Source organism: Macrosteles quadrilineatus, unplaced genomic scaffold (genome assembly GCF_028750875.1).
Source record: "Macrosteles quadrilineatus isolate MER2022 unplaced genomic scaffold, UCM_ALF_1.0 Scaffold_4__1_contigs__length_99947679, whole genome shotgun sequence".
Classification (NCBI taxonomy): Eukaryota; Metazoa; Arthropoda; class Insecta; order Hemiptera; family Cicadellidae; genus Macrosteles; species Macrosteles quadrilineatus.
Genome location: NW_026542597.1, coordinates 97,343,921 through 97,360,436, shown reverse-complemented (window position 1 = coordinate 97,360,436; position 16,516 = coordinate 97,343,921). Strand labels below are relative to the sequence as shown.

Genomic DNA, 16,516 nt, shown 5'->3' with positions numbered 1-16,516 from the left:
GACCCACGGAACAATTATTTTACGAAAATCTTATGGTTTATCATATAAAATTTAACAATTTGTATATAAAATAACCTGGTACTATGTTTTAAACATACCGTGGCATCGTTAGACACCCAGTCCTGATGCGGCAGCGGGGTTATAACTTTTCCTGCCAGCGCGCTGCCTTTAGTCACCACTTCACACAAACCTTATGTCACTTGTACAGCCAATAATCCATAATCCAACCCGCGAAAAACACCACAACACTGAATATCCGGCGAGAACTTTACAAAACAAGATTCCGACGAGAAAATCGAAGCCGGGCGTCACCGAGCGAACTTGGGTGTGAAACAACCAGACCGCGACCAACTCGACACTGGCGAACTCGGCACACTTACAACTCAATAAAATACACTATTTTCAAAAAAAACACAACAAACTCCGCGCTAAATGGTATAAAACAGGGCAAACGGCGCGCCGAGGCCCGTAGCTGTAGGACTGTAGAAATGGCTGTGAATAATGGTTAGGCTCGGCTCTCCCGCTCCCCGTCCCATATGTGCTGCAAGCAACGGCGGCGCAAATACAGGAGGCGCGTGAGGTACGGTCGGCCCGCCGCTGCCGACACCACCACAGTGCCGCGTCGACGATAGTGAACCGGGGAAACGATGTTTTCAGAAAAGACGGTAACACCGGACACTCAACCTATCTAGCCGGCTACTGTTACTTTTTATGACTTTATATTGCGAGGTAATTCGGCTTGTTAAGGATTCGGCGAAAGTTATGTACTCGTTTGAGGTCGTTTGTTCGCCTAGATTCGCTCATGCGCGCTTTTGATGGATGAATATTTCTACTTCATTGAAATTAATGCTATACTTAGAAGAATCAAAACACCTGATAGAAGGTTGATAAATAAAATAATTCTAACTCGGGTGAAACTAAAAATTTTCAATTTATTGTATTATTTGGCTACATAATTTGACTAAATCCTACATCATTCCAACTGAAATATTTAGCTTGATTTCAACGACTTCACTTGGTACTGAAAATGTATATTGTATCGTACAATTTATTATATAAACAAGGTTTTCTAGAAGGAGTAGCCTTAACTTTTTAGATAGCAAAATGAGGGAATATGGATAAAACGTGAATAACGAGTTTTATTTTATCATAAATTCCACATTGTCTCTCCAGGATATATATTTTCCATTCCTGATTATAATCTGCGTTAAAACAGGAATCCCCTTATCTATTACAGTACTCTAATCTAAATAATCCGAAATAATTATTTAAGTTTCTGAATCAGAATTAGTCTACATAGTTTTAGATTACATACAAAAGAAGTTTGTGATTTCAAATAATGCCATACCCAGCTAGAATGCTAGATTACAATCCTGAAATATTTCTCTTTTGTATTGCCAATGAATTGTGCGGTTAATGACCTGTGTAAACACATTTCATGGTTATCTTCCTACATAATAGTAGCTTGTAATTTTAAATACAGTTCAAAATTTTTGCTATATCCGACAAGTGAGAGAGGAAATAGCATTATGATAAATTTTGAAAATAATTGCTACATTTGGTTTGAAAATACTGTATGGAATTTCTACCATGCTAACTGACAGCCAAGGATATTAAAATATTCATTTTATTTTAACATGACCATAACAAAATTAATAACCGCAACAAGGGACAATTCTCAACACCCCAGTAACCCTCAATGACGCCATCACTGTAGTAGTCCGTCAACTACTTTAAACGACAGAAAATTGTACACTCGACTACAAAATATACGACGCTGTCAACAAACAAATTACTCGCCTTCAAAGTCAACTGTACTGTAACGTATAGAAAATCAACTCACTCAGCCTGAGAAATTATCGTTCATTTGCTATCATCAATGTACACGTAGGCTCCCACATAAACATTTTTTGTTAAGGTTTTTTTTAATGTTCCTTAAGCGTGGATTTAACTTATACGATCATGCCTTTGCATATTAGTTCATATGTGGGGCCCCTACCCATAGCAATATGGGGGGCCATTACTCATAGCAATATTGGGGGCCCTTACCCATAGCAATATGGGGGGCCATTACTCATAGCAATATGGGGGGCCCTTACTCATAGCAATATGGGGGCCCTTACCCATAGCAATATGGGAGGCCATTACCCATAGCAATATGTGGGCCCTTACCCAGAGCAATATGGGGCGCCCTTAAACATAGCAATATGGGGGCAATTACCCATAACAATATGGGGGTGCCCCTGAACGCCAGGCAAAATACAGTACACTATGTTAAGGAACTCGTATTGCTAAAGGTATTTTGGTTGAAAATATGCTTGTAATGACATACTGTAAAATATTTTAGTCCGACGTAAATTTATGGCGGAGTTAGCTTTGTCAGTTGTATGAGGTTTAATCCAAATTTTAATCGGGAGATTACTGAAAAATAGACTTTTACAGAATAAGTTGACATTACATTATTGTTGGTAAGTCCATGTGACAAAATATACTCTATAATTTGCAATAAGGTCCTCTCAGTTTGGCTTGGTGAAAGATTTGGCGTTGACGGATATAAATAGTTAACAGCAGCAACCTATGACAATAAAATTCACCTACTGCACGTCCAATGTAATTCTAAACCTGACTAAGGATATAAAATATAAAAGGAATTTAAACTTATGGCATGTTAAAAGTAAAAATGTAACATCTACCTTCCTCTAGGTAAATAAAAACCTTAGTCTCAGCTACAAAAGTGGGAGGATTCCACAGAAATCAGTAATTGGCAGCTAAACACATTATCGGTGATTCAATTCAATTCTGAGTTTATTTTAATTGTGAATCTGGCTACTGCTATTGACATGGGAAAGATGAATCTATCTAATTCTACTCTAAAAAATTATCTAAGTCCATATGGAGAAAATGCGTACAAAAACTGTATCTAACGAAATATTATCCACAGAAATGGCCGACTAAACCACCTCATGCAGAGCAGTTTCACTCACACGACAGTTTTCAACAGTTTTCGACGACACCACATTGTGTACAATTATGCCTACATCGAGCGTCATATTCCCCATTATTGCAGCAACGATAGCCGTTACCGAGGTTCATATATCACTTGCTTCCTTCCTCAGCGCTAACTACACACTTGCAGTATGGGCTCGTTCACTTTCAATATACTGTACCGTATTGCTGTTCTTGCAACACAGAATTTGACCCCTTGAAACGTTTTCTTGGTTCTTCCGATTGTAATTGGTAAAATAGGTCAGTAATCTTTAATCTACAAATTTGCGACTGCATGCTTGTCCAATTTAAAAACTGTATCTCACTATGCAGGCGGCTGACTTTGGTTGTTTGTTCCTCAAGTACAGTACACATATTTTTCAAATTGGCAGGTATACTCACTTCATTATATTTACGTTAAATTTTTCGAATAGGCCAATCACTGATTGTATACTTGGCCCGTATCTTGGCAAGTGCCAGGTCCGCAGTGTGTACGAGAGAGGCGGGGTGAGGCAAGGGGGAAGGGTGGTTGTATTGTTATTTATCGTCTCTGATGCGGTCTTTTAACTTTATTACACCCAATAATCAACAGGTTCGTCCCTCTTTGTCTTCATCAGCTGACAAACAATTGGAGCAAGTTTTAGCTGAGAAACTTTTATAAAAGTAGTAAAATTGGTTTCTTTCAAATTATTTTTTTTACTTCTTGAAATTAATTTGTAAAATCATACTTAATTAAAGCAGAGAGGTGTAAAACTTGGAATACATCTATGTAATTTGGAATTTAATTAACTGTTCTCTGTAAAACCCTAGTTTTGATTTTCACCAAGAATAATTGATTCCGTAACCCCCCACAACAACGATTAAACGCCAAACAAGAAATCTATGTCCAACATCCAGAGACGAGTCTACATTTCCATTTTCCAAGCTCTACAAAATTTCCGAGCGACAATTCAAAATCTCCACTCGTGCCCGTCCCCTCGGCGGTCTCGGGTGTCCAATCGATGCTAGAGGTCGCAGTTGTAGCTGGCAGCGAGGAGGCGCTGCGATCAATACACCGGGCGAGCTGGCAACGTCGCGCACCGCCACCGCACCACTTGGCAACAGCGCAATCGTTACACAGCACACGGCCGCCGCACACCGCACACACTCGCACTCGCGCCGCTCTTGTTTTCTTGCAAACTAAGTTGCAACATGAATAAACAAGTCGTCGGTGCGCTGGCCTTGGCAACTTTGATTGTTTGTTGTCCCATCAGGTAACTACAGTAGTCTCCCTCACACAGAGCCGCTACTTAGCCTAATTGACGCCGCCGTTCAAACGCGATAATTGATTGCGGCCAAATCCGAGCACGCTTATTACACTCGCCTTGATTGCCGTTCATTGGATTAAGTCTTCAAAGTCTCGTGGAATGCGATCGAAACTGTAGTCGTTGACACTATTGTGAGCATTGCATTCTTGTAGGAATGTAATAGAGGAAACACATAATGGCGTACATTGTATTAGGCCTATTATATGAATGTAATAGGGGAAATGCATAATGGTGAGCATTCTTATAGGAATTTAACAAAGGAAACTTTCTGTTATATTTAAAAAAATCCATTGTCAAGTAAACGTACTTTTTAGACTATCTAGACTATAAACAATCTTTAAGTTGTAACACGTTAGAACAAAAGTAATCATCCATTGGCATAGAGTGCTGCTGCGGATAAAAATTATTCCTCGAACATTGTACTGACTTTCCATGCCGGCCTGAAAGGGGAACTTATTGATAATTTTATAGCACCTCTTATGCATTATGAGACAGTATGAAACTGTATGATAAACAGAATATCAAACTTCAACAGTATTTCATTCAGGGGAGGATTATTAAACTTTTTTTAGTTAAAACCCTACTACTCTACTACTACAGGTGATCTTTATGGATGGAATGTCCTGCTTCGGAATACCCAAAAGGAATGAATAGACAACTCAAAATCAAGGACTTCCCATCACAAATAGTAACGCCAACAGTTTTTGACGTTTGATTTGGGACAATTTTACAAAATTATCTTACTGTAATTAATTATCTATTTAGAAGATTTACACTGGAATTGAACGGGTGATTGATAAGCGGTTGTGAAGAATGACGATAGATATTTTCTAGTTCATATTGCCGTACTCGATCGGGGCGTGGCCCGCAGCAAGATCGTAGGGTGCAGCTTCAACCACATGGGAAAAGCTAAATTTTTGAACAGCTGATTTGCCAAATACGTCAGATTTCTCATTATACTTTAGGGATCAGCTGGCCTAAAGAAAAGAGCGCAAGGTTTCTATCACGAAGTCTGGGTTCAAACACCGTAAATCACCAATTAATTATAGCTAAAGCGCTAAAGTATAATTCGAATACCAAGTGTCCCAACTACTAAGAACACAAATGTTGACGAGTCTCTAAAGGCGGGTCACTTCTGCATTGGACAACTGATTTTATTTCCCACCACACGAATAATATTTATAAATTAGTCATTTCCATAGCAAACAACTGTACAAATGCAATAAAATCGCGCCACCGATGCCACACACAGACAGCTAGAGACGCCGTTGGTGATATGCGTCAAATGACAAACCAATTTAGACCACTGAAGGTCGTTTGATTGTTGACACTAACACAGACACACTGACGCTCAAACATTCAACTGTTGTTGACATCATTACAGTGTGGCCAACATTACAGCTTGTCAAGTCGTTAGGACTATCTTGCTGGATATGCTGAGGAAAACTATACACGATCATAGGGTAAATAGAACAGACTGAATTGAAGAAGAAGATTGTTGACACTAACACAGACACACTGACGCTTAAACATTCAACTGTTGTTGACATCATTACAGCGTGGCCAACATTACAGCTTGTCAAGTCGTTAGGACTATCTCGCTGGATATGCTGAGGAAAACTATACACAATCATAGGGCAAATAGAACATAGTCTCTGGCGGCTGAATTGGAGAAGAAGTAGCTAAGACAATAACATAGACACACTGACGCTTAAACATTCAACTGTTGTTGACATCATTACAGTGTGGCCAACATTACAGCTTGTCAAGTCGTTAGGACTATCTTGCTGGATATGCTGAGGAAAACTATACACAATCATAGGGCAAATAGAACATAGTCTCTGGCGGCTGAATTGGAGAAGAAGTAAAGACACTAACACAGACACACTGACGCTTAAACATTCAACTGTTGTTGACATCATTACAGTGTGGCCAACATTACAGCTTGTCAAGTCGTTAGGACTATCTCGCTGGATATGCTGAGGAAAACTATACACAATCATAGGGCAAATAGAACATAGTCTCTGGCGTCTGAATTGGAGAAGGAAGAAGCTAAGGAAGGAGTTTCAGAGCGTATTCCCATACGTCCTTGCAAGAGTGCAAGGAGTCAAGAGGATAGACCAGCATGGATGAGTTTTTAACTGAAGATCCCAAACTGATATTTACCATTGCACTTTTTCATCCAAGGACTATGCTTCATTTCCGTGGAATCACAACACAGCTGTTCAAGCTGGAGTCGTAATGTAGTTAGATTCCTGAACACGAATAGTGGTCAAGTAGACCAAGTCCGAGAGTGAGTATATATTATACAAGACCTCATACCGAGCAATGCGACCAAAAGTCCAACTCTAAAAGGTAAGGATGTCCAGGGAGATCGAACATAAATCAAATAAATAAGAACCAAACTGGACCAAATTCGAAAGAAGAAGACTGCATGAAATGATTGAAGAAAAGGCGAGTCCTGAAAAAAGTATGGGAGTCTAAGGCCGATCATTCCCAAATAAGATTTCAACATATTTGGAAGCAAACATAATACTGTAATATGATATCTATCTTTGCACACTGGATCACAGAAAACATACTACTATAACGGTTATAGTAGTATGTTTTCTGTGACTGGATCTAGATGAAAGATAGACGAATATCAAGTCAAAGGAAGAAACACCGAGTATTCAGTGGAATTTGACTAACGTACGAAGTATTGCAGTAAGCGATTTTTGAGCTAAAGATTTATCAACCTTTGTCTTCTCTCGATGACTCCTTCCATTTAAACTAAAACAAAACTGAACTTTCACATCAATCATCATGTACAATTTTGTTCCAAATCATCTGCGACCTCAATATCACCTCACAAACTAGCTCAATCAACAAACTTATACCCTGATGAGGAAACTCAGTCGAATATGACTCACTAGCAAACAACAAAATGTACAACTTACATCAATCGTTGAGCTAAAACCCTATCGACCTACATGTCTTCTATCACTAATACATCACCTTAACTAACACAACACAACCTATGTAGCCTCCAGTCAAATCAGCTGACACATCAGCTGGTCTAGTCTAGACCCCACACGTGACCGATGACTCATTCTTGACAGCTCGCTCGGCACGCGACAGGTGTTTGTGTGTGTGTGATGCAGTCTCGTCTCCATTCAGTGAGAACCTCATAAAATGTGGGTCATTGCCAGAGGGGGCGGGGTGCGGGGATATGTAAAACCCAAGAGTGTGTACAGTCTGTGACATTGGGCCGGGGTGGTAGGTACAGTCTGGTGCAACACGCCAGATTCTTGTTAACACTTCACGGATTATCACATCAAACTTTGGCGAACTTTTGAAGTAGAATACTTGTTGACTTTGTAAATTTTCCATATCCGTCAGGATACCATCGTGAGAGATGTACCCAACAATTTCATTAAAAAGGACTAAAATCAAATATAAACACAAAATTTTGTCCAAACCATGCGGAAGTAATATGTTATAAGGGATTAGTCCCCATACACCGCTCATATCCTTAAAATTTGAAAACACTTCTTTTTGAAACACTGCACGGCAAAAAAGTAGAGTGGAGACCAGGGCTGAAGGAGTTCTAATGATGTGTTAGTTTTTCATTGGCATAAGACAGTATTTATTACGTTTTATTGCTTTATTTACACTCAACTGCCATTTTATGTACGCAATTGCTTTTTAAAAAAGGGGAAAAGTGACTCAAACATGCGTCAGATCAAAAGCGTGAACATCAGTTTGTAGTGTTAATACGAACACATAATCAGACTATAGTAAACCCCTATGGGGCGAATTCAAGGACTTGAGGGAACAAAAAAATATCATCAATGTGTGTGGAAAAGACGATCAACTGCTCAAACTATTATAAGACGACTATGAAATGGTGTATTGAAGGTCTTCAATGAACAGCATATTACAAACAAGAATAAGATGCAAATTAGAACATTTTTATCTTTTTCAACAGTTAAATTGACAAATTGTTGCCATAATCAAATTTTGCTTAATATGACGTCCGTGGAAGCCTCCAGTATGCTGTCTCGAAGTCGGCTACAGAAAACAACTATTATGTCTACCTTCCCACTCATCAGATAAGGTGCATCCGCTTGAAGTGGGAGCGAGTGACCCTGCCAAAGGTTGACCAAAGGTAAAAAGGACGGCACGGAAGAAACTTGCCATTCAAATGTATGTATAAAAAGACAAATAACTGATGAGATTAAATGGGTGTGTTCTATTAAGATAGTATAGGAGGGATTGGGTTCAACACTTCAAGGATTTAACAAATAGATCGTTAGAAGACTTGTACAAAGCTCTTGACAACATTGTCACCACCAGTTACACTTCCATTACGTGTGTAAGTGCGAATAAGAGCCTAAAACCAACAATGTAGTGAAAACGAAACCAAAGAGCAGCAGCAAACCTGCTAGGCAAATTTCCATCTGCCTGATCGGAACTTTCATCAAAATCGGACTAAACTTATTCTAGTTAAAATGGAAAATAAAATCGCTCCCTGTTAGGAATTTATTTTACTGAACAAAATCTGCTAGTTCTTTGGCCGGGAACCCAATAATCATGAACGTTATAGTTTCGAATCATCATAAGCTACTGACTTTTTCTTGAAATGAACTTTAAGTACTTATTTCCCGGTATCTCAGAAAAAACGCAGTTCGTGTAAATTTTTTAAAATTTCAAATCATTGTGAATGTTCCTAAACTATTAGTTTTAAATACCCAAACCACAATTCCCACACACATGCCAGTAGCCGCCCTAAACTTTCTACACCGCCGTTAGCAGCGTTATACCAGTTATTAATTAGCAACACTTCATCGGTGCTGAAACTGTGTTCAATCACTTTCACCGCGGTCTTCACTACTTTGCTACTTCGCTTTCTGCGTTCCATGCGATGATGCGCCAATCAACGCGATCCCTGATTAGCTTATCTCTGCGGCGAGATTGTCAAACGAAATCTCCGTTTTTCTGGAGACTGAATCGCGATTTAGGCGATGGATCGAAATTCGTGATTTCTATTGGAACTGGATATTTATATAAGTTTTCACAAAAAAAATCAAATATAACATAGCGAAAATAATTTTAGGGATTTTTTACTGGTAGCACACAAATACTGTCCGCGAGAGTTAAGAAGTCCCCTGAGTCCTGGCCTATTGTAAAAATGCAGGCGCTTGCTACTTAGGGTCTAGGCGGGTCGAGCGGGTTAACTCACGTTCCACGCGACAGTCAGGGCTCACATCCACTGCGTTAAAACCAAAAGAGCACCTGCAAATACCGCGCGGCAACACACAAACATTGCTGCATTCACTCTGGCTCAGAGGACTTCTTAACTCTCGCCTACAGTAGATACCTAATATTTACTGATAAGGCATAGACCCGAAAATGGCAAGATCTGACTTCGAGATAATACATTTTTGAGTGATTGAGTTATGATACATAAGTTCAAAAAATGAGTTAGAAGAGAAATCCTAAACAGGGTAACGATAAATTGCTTCAATTTTAAACTGACTCTTCAACATGTCAGGGGTTTTAAAATATATCGACATAAAAAATATATTAGGCCTGAATTTTCTATTTACATGCGACACCAATCAGGTTCTACGGTTTTAATTAAATTTGTACCTTAGACGGTGTACAAAAGAATTCCACGAAATATAAAGAGGACAAATTGTGAAATTAACTACTTTTTGTATTTTGGGTATGTTAAGAGTTATACCGACATTGATAAAATAAAATTGTTAGGTTAGGTTAGACGGTATAATATAACGGTACAGGATTTGTTTATGTTCCAAAACTCATCCAACACATACACAATTTTTAAAATACCACCCTCAAACAACATTTTACATAATGACATCGCCCCCAATTTCCGACATCTACATACAAAACCGGCGAGCTCGGCAGAATATAATCGGAAATAAAACAGCTCGGTGCAGTGCATTAGCGCTAAACAGCGTTAAATAAAATGCACATTTCCATGCAAACGCGTATCGGCGGAAACAAATGGGTGAATTTCGGCAGCGGCGACTATGGGGCTACGGGCGCAGCGCTGCAGCGTTGTAGCCGGTCAATACACTACCACTACAGCACCGGCGCTCCACCCAACGTAATGGCACCGGTTTTCAAAATTGGGTTTCCACGCTAATGGTGGCCACCATCAACATTTATGGGGTTCAATGGGTTCAATTAGTCCCGTTTTGACGGCTCCACGTGGACAGCTTAGAGTATACCGAGTTGCATAGTTAATTTGGGCTTTAAACAGATGATGTTATCCCACATTGCGTAACACTGTTGAGCCTAATGAACGGTGTGAATTAAATTGTTGTTTGTAAACGTGCGTTTAGAATTTTGACGTTGGTGATTTTATAACTTTCGTTGAAACAATGCACAATATAAATTGTCCAAATACGAGATTAGAGTAAAACCAACCGAAAGATGGGAATTTTTAAGCTGGTCACATAAGGGACATACTTTATCGAATTGCATGCCCAATCATCTAAAATCATCATGTATCATGCATGCTCTGATGAAAGTTTCTAGTATATTCATTTTGGAATATGAATAGAATGTAATTTTATCAGTCGACTTGTAAATTTTGATATAAACTTTCTGTACTTCACTTAACTAAATGGGGGGTTTAAAAAAACCAAAAAGTTGTTTCAAAATTAAGTCTATAGTAAAACAACATAAAGATTCGAAACTATTTAAACTGTTAAGTCGGTCGTCATAACGTTGTACAATAAATTAGTGACAATAAAATTTAAATGGAACCACAAAAGTATCTCCAAAATGCTCATTTGTTTTTAAATTTGAAGCTTGGACCAACCAACACATATTAAAGACAGTGTACAAATTTGAGCAAAACCATTAGGTCGCTTTATCTTTACAGAATTTAGTAAAACCTGCAGTGTAGTCAAGAGAATCAATGAACGACCGAATTTAAAACATACAACAAATACAGATTGTCATCGGTTTTTGATAGATGGACCAGATTGGATTCGGAACCACCGAGTCACATCTTATCACAAAGCAAAATCGCTGATTGTCTGGATTCGAACCCAAAACTCTTGTGAACACGAGTTCTGCACCATTCCACTACATCAAATCAACTAAATCCAATATGCGATAAATTCCCAACACGCAAATTCCATCATTTACTTTCCTTGCAAAAACTACAATGGAGAAGTATTGCTAGAAGAATGGCAATTATGAGGGGAAGTGTCTGCTGTTCGTCGAATCGAAAGAAACACTAAACAAAGAGCCTCCCCCCCCCCACAAGGAAGGGTTGATTGAGTTAGAGGGAGAGAGACTTGAGAGCGATTGTCGCCTTGGTAACGACAATGCAGCATAGCACAATGTACAGGGTGCTTCTGAACTGTCTCTACAAACATGAGATATCGCTATTGTGGCCCTGGAACAACGTTTAAACGTCATTCACAGCTAATAGAGGGCGTTTGGACTGTATATTTCATTATAAAGTGTTTAAAATGTATCTTTGGGGGACTGAACCTGAGCAAGTGTTGGAAATGCCTTTGATGAAATATTTTTCCATCAACTGTATTGCACTATTGTGGGCATCGCTTGATAAAATAAACTGTATCAGCAATCTTACAGAACTTTCTTCCAGCTTGACAAAACTCCTTATCATCGGTTAGCGGTGGGAGTGACTATGATATTTTTTGGCTAGAATCACAAAAATTGCAAAAACTATTAAATTGTAATTTTTACGGGAATGGGGGTTGCACTATTTTGTTTAGGGATAACAGGGACCACAACCATTGACTATCTATGCCACAACATACTAAATGTTAATCAAAACTATAACACGAAAATTTGTATGAAAACAATACTTTCTTCTTTTACTACAGTATGTATCAGGGAGGGGGGTAGCAAAGAATAGCATTAGTTCCGAAAAATATTGTCATATTTTTTACTATATGTATTATTTTTGGATGTACATATTACTTTATCGTTTAATAAAGCACTTATTCATTTAATTTAATTTAATGTATTACATTGAGTGGCCTGTGTATGGTCTTTTGAAGAATGTTAATATGCCAAAATATGTTTATTATGCCAAGAAGAATGAAGTAGATTTTACCCTGCCAATGTAAATCTTTTCTAGGTATAGATACGATTACTGGACTATTTTTACGAATAATTATTTGGTAACACAGTACGCTAATCACAATTATTTTTGTAAAAACATTTACTATTGAGTCGAAGGTAAAAATGAGCAACTAAGGGGAAAATGTACTAAGCTTATAGGCTTTCAGAATTCAGTTTTTTTTTCTAATGATTAGTCTAAAAAATAGCAACTCAACGCCTACAACGCAAATTATCAGTTATTGCTTTTGTGCGACGAAAAGTTCTTTACTTATGAATCGGAAAAACTACAATAGAACTTTACGTTTTCGTCCCTAGAAACCTTCAGAGTCATTATCGTATCAACATTATGCATTCCGACACAAAGCTCTAAAACGTCGGTTGTAACAATTACACGCCAATCAAACGCCCATTGATATTTCACCGACTATAAAAATACCATAAGGGAGTCCCTCCCCCCTCCCCCCCACCCGCCAAAACTGATAGCAGTAGAGACGTAATGTGTTTTTGATTACAGCGCCACTGGAACGGCCGACGCTTGTTTTCTATGGCCAGTATTTTGTTGGAACTCCCTTCCAGTTTATAAGAAATTGCAAGTCTTTATTTAAATCTATTTAACAATGCTGATGTATATTCGTCCAAATCTTCTTTGTCCAAAAAATATTGCTAACCCGCCAATTAGATTGCACCCCTTCGGGAGAACTATTTGTTTTTATGCCTTGCTGAAAGGTTAAGGGTAACGGCAACTATTTTATTTGTAAGATTCAATTGAATTTGAAATAATTATTAAATATATAGGGATTTCGTCTTTCCAGCTTATTTGTTTGACATGTATTTAAATAATGTTACAATTTTGTTAGATGGAGTCAAGGAATGGAAATCGGTAAAACGTGTGTAAAATTTGAGTATCTACGTAAGGTCAATTGACAAGTGTGGGTAAAATCTTTATTAAATTGTTTACTGCATTTTTATGGATTGTTCAGCCAAATCTTTGTGTTCTGTGTGAAAAACTGCAAATTCCTCAACCAACAGAATCATTTAATTTTAAATAAAAAAAAACTATAAAACTGTGTGCTAACCTAAATGGTTAAAACGAAAGACTTATGCGCTAGAAACCTAAGACGAAAATAAAAACCTATCATGAAAACAAGCGAATAATGAATCGCTACGTGATTATGGCACGATGGTTCGGGACCCATCCACTTAGCTAGAAAAATGAGTCCAGGGAACTTTACCTGCACTAAACCCTAAACCAGACTGTTTCACCAACAAATTATTTGAACACGTTGTAAATCTAAAATAATAACCAGGCCCACTTCCTATACAGGGTGAAGAATCAGACCACCCATGCACGACGGGGTTTGGCCCAACAAGCGTTAAAAAAACTTTTTTTATTGAAACTTCGTCATTTTTTTAGTGGGTTACGATTTCTAATTGTCACTTTAGGCACTTTTCTTTCAATGTTGAAATCATAAAATGAAGAAAAATATGACCGAAAAGTAAAAATTAAAAACAGGTTGAACATCCAAGACTTAACACGTTTTAGAAGTAGGGCGTTTTTTTAGTGAAGGAGTTTGATTTTCGAAAACCCCTACGAGTGTCTTGTAGAGTATTTAATTCTTGACTATGAAAAAATGTATTTCAAATATTTGCTAGCTCTAACCTTTTTCAAGCTATAGCCAGTTAAAAAGGCATTTTTCTAAAAAAAAGGGGGGTTTAAGGGATTTATTGTGGGGGTTGTAATTTGAAAATGTAACTTTTTGGATTTCCTGAGTGTTTTGGGACCAAGATGAACCTTTACAAAGAATTTCAGACCCCTAGCTATTCTAGAAGTGCGTAAACATTTGTATAACTGATCAGTGAGTCAGATAGTTACACAAGCGGCTGTGCACGGGTGAACTGAATCACCCCGTAGTAACAAAAACGTATTCAAATCCACGTTACCGTAGACTTTGTCAAAATACGATTTACCCCACGCAGCGTGGCGTGTCCCTGTTGTGGCATGAATGGGGCAGCAATTTAATTTGTTTGCGTGAATTTTGGTCTACTCGAGTTTCAGTTTATTGAACAGAGACCAAACACTGACTTCATCAATACTAAATATGACGGCTGAAGGTTCACACCCGTGTGGGATCTCAACAATACGATACAAAGCTTAGAGGAATTGATTGTAGGCTAGGATTGTGAGTAATAGTTTAGTCCTATGAATTCCTTATGAAACACGAGGAATTCGCAAAGAGCCTATCTAAAAATTCCCCATAACAATTCTTATTTAACTTTATTTTTTTGTTTCAGTATACAAACGATTTTTCTTGTGAAAATTTTTTCAAAGTTTATTTTAAATTTCCGTGGTTTTCTACAACCACTGTAACAGTTATAAACAGTTATAGTGTTTTGCTAATTTACTTAAGTAAAATACAATATTGGCTAATTAAAGGAAGAATTCTATGTAGTAACAACATAATATAATGTTATGATCCATTAGCCGTTTAGGGGCTTAACGCTTTACTTATGAAGTGGACGCAGTATTTATTTTAAAGCCAATTTATAGTATTAATCATCTTTTTTGTAGTTCCTAGCTACAAATGGCCTACGATTCAACAATAAACTCAACTAATTGTAGCAATATACATTTTTCACGTATTTATAATCCTTTCCCCAACCTGATCGTAAAAGAGGAAATCCTCACCCGGTTAATTACCATAAAATCGCGGGCACGGCCAACTATAACGGTATGTTAAACAAAGTTTTACGCCGGTAATAAATTAGACCCTCCGTTAGCTTCGTCGTTTTACGATCAAAGAATAACACGATCTACCTTCCCCTCCCCCTCCACCAGGACGTTTGTAGGTCCGTCGCCGTGCGTTAGCGTTAGCGTCACAGAGCCCTATCAATTGCTCGGCAAAAAGAGCGGCTCCGCCCGACGGGCGAAAGCCCCAAAAACGCTTTGGGGACTCAAAAAAATAAACTGAAAACGGGGTAAGCTGCAGCCTTAGTAATAAATGAATCCCATTTGGGGGTGGCGCGACTGCGCGGTTGCTAGGCGACGGTGACGTCAGCGCTCGATACGGCGGGGGCGGGAACTATTCTCCCCCACCACCGCTAAGCCGTTTCCCCCACCACCGCATCAAACGCGAGGCGACCGCGGCCCGCCTGTACAGAGCTATTAATTAATTTAAGATTTCATTAACAGTTCAAAAAGGAGCTGTTTCAATGGAAATAAATCTCCGTCTCCGGTTGCGAGCCCTTAGCGATGAATTTGGGACAAATAGTAGAGGGTTGTATTACTGTGTAGAGGGGACTTAAAGTAGGAGAGTTCCTCTTAATTCTTACGAAATACTGTATTCATTTTTGATGAAACGTGTATACTTAATATTATGTCGGATGTTTGTCTTTTCTGTCAACACAGAAAATTGAGGCAAATTAAGACATTATATGAAGCTTGACACATTTTTATCAAAAATCTTCTCAGAAGAAAACGTAAATTTGTATAATAAGGAATTAATATAGATTTTTCCTTTTTAAACCTTGCACCTTTTCCTTTTGTGATTACACATATGTTAATAATTATGAAAACAACCACATTAGGTTACACCTTGTTTATTCATCCAATATAATCCAGTTTCAAGGGAGGGGGGAATGACCCAAATAATATCAATGTGAAAAGTATGGGTGAACCATTATTTATACAAGGTTAACAATTGCAATATCTTTAAAGCCTCATAATCTACCCTACCATTTTCTTTTCTGTTGATCACCATGAAGAACCCATAAAGATAAGGCCTGATAACTATGCATCACTTGCTGTTTACAGTTTAGTATGCACTAGAAGCACAACTAACTGATAACTTCCATTATCTTATCTCACCTAAACAACAGACAATAGCACAAGATCGTCATTGGCTGATGCAGTGATTCACTCTAGTTTGCCAGCCCGTCTGTCTACTCAACCATTTCCTTATCTATTTTATAGGAATTTAACGGTCCTGTTTAAATCTCTTATCAGGAGGTTATAAATAGTCCTGATAACTTTTGAAGGGAGGTTGATTTGACCTATCTAAAATTGGATCTTATTCTCAAATATAAAACTACAGTGGAAATACTCC

The 16,516-nt window shown here is 38.2% G+C and overlaps 1 protein-coding gene across 11 annotated transcripts in view; it reads right to left on the bottom strand.

Moving 5' to 3' along the window:
* The window catches only part of LOC128991568 (trithorax group protein osa-like), a 90,746-nt gene that overhangs the window by 45,258 nt on the left and 28,972 nt on the right, over positions 1 to 16,516 (bottom strand). The gene's annotated exons all lie outside the window — the stretch shown is intronic.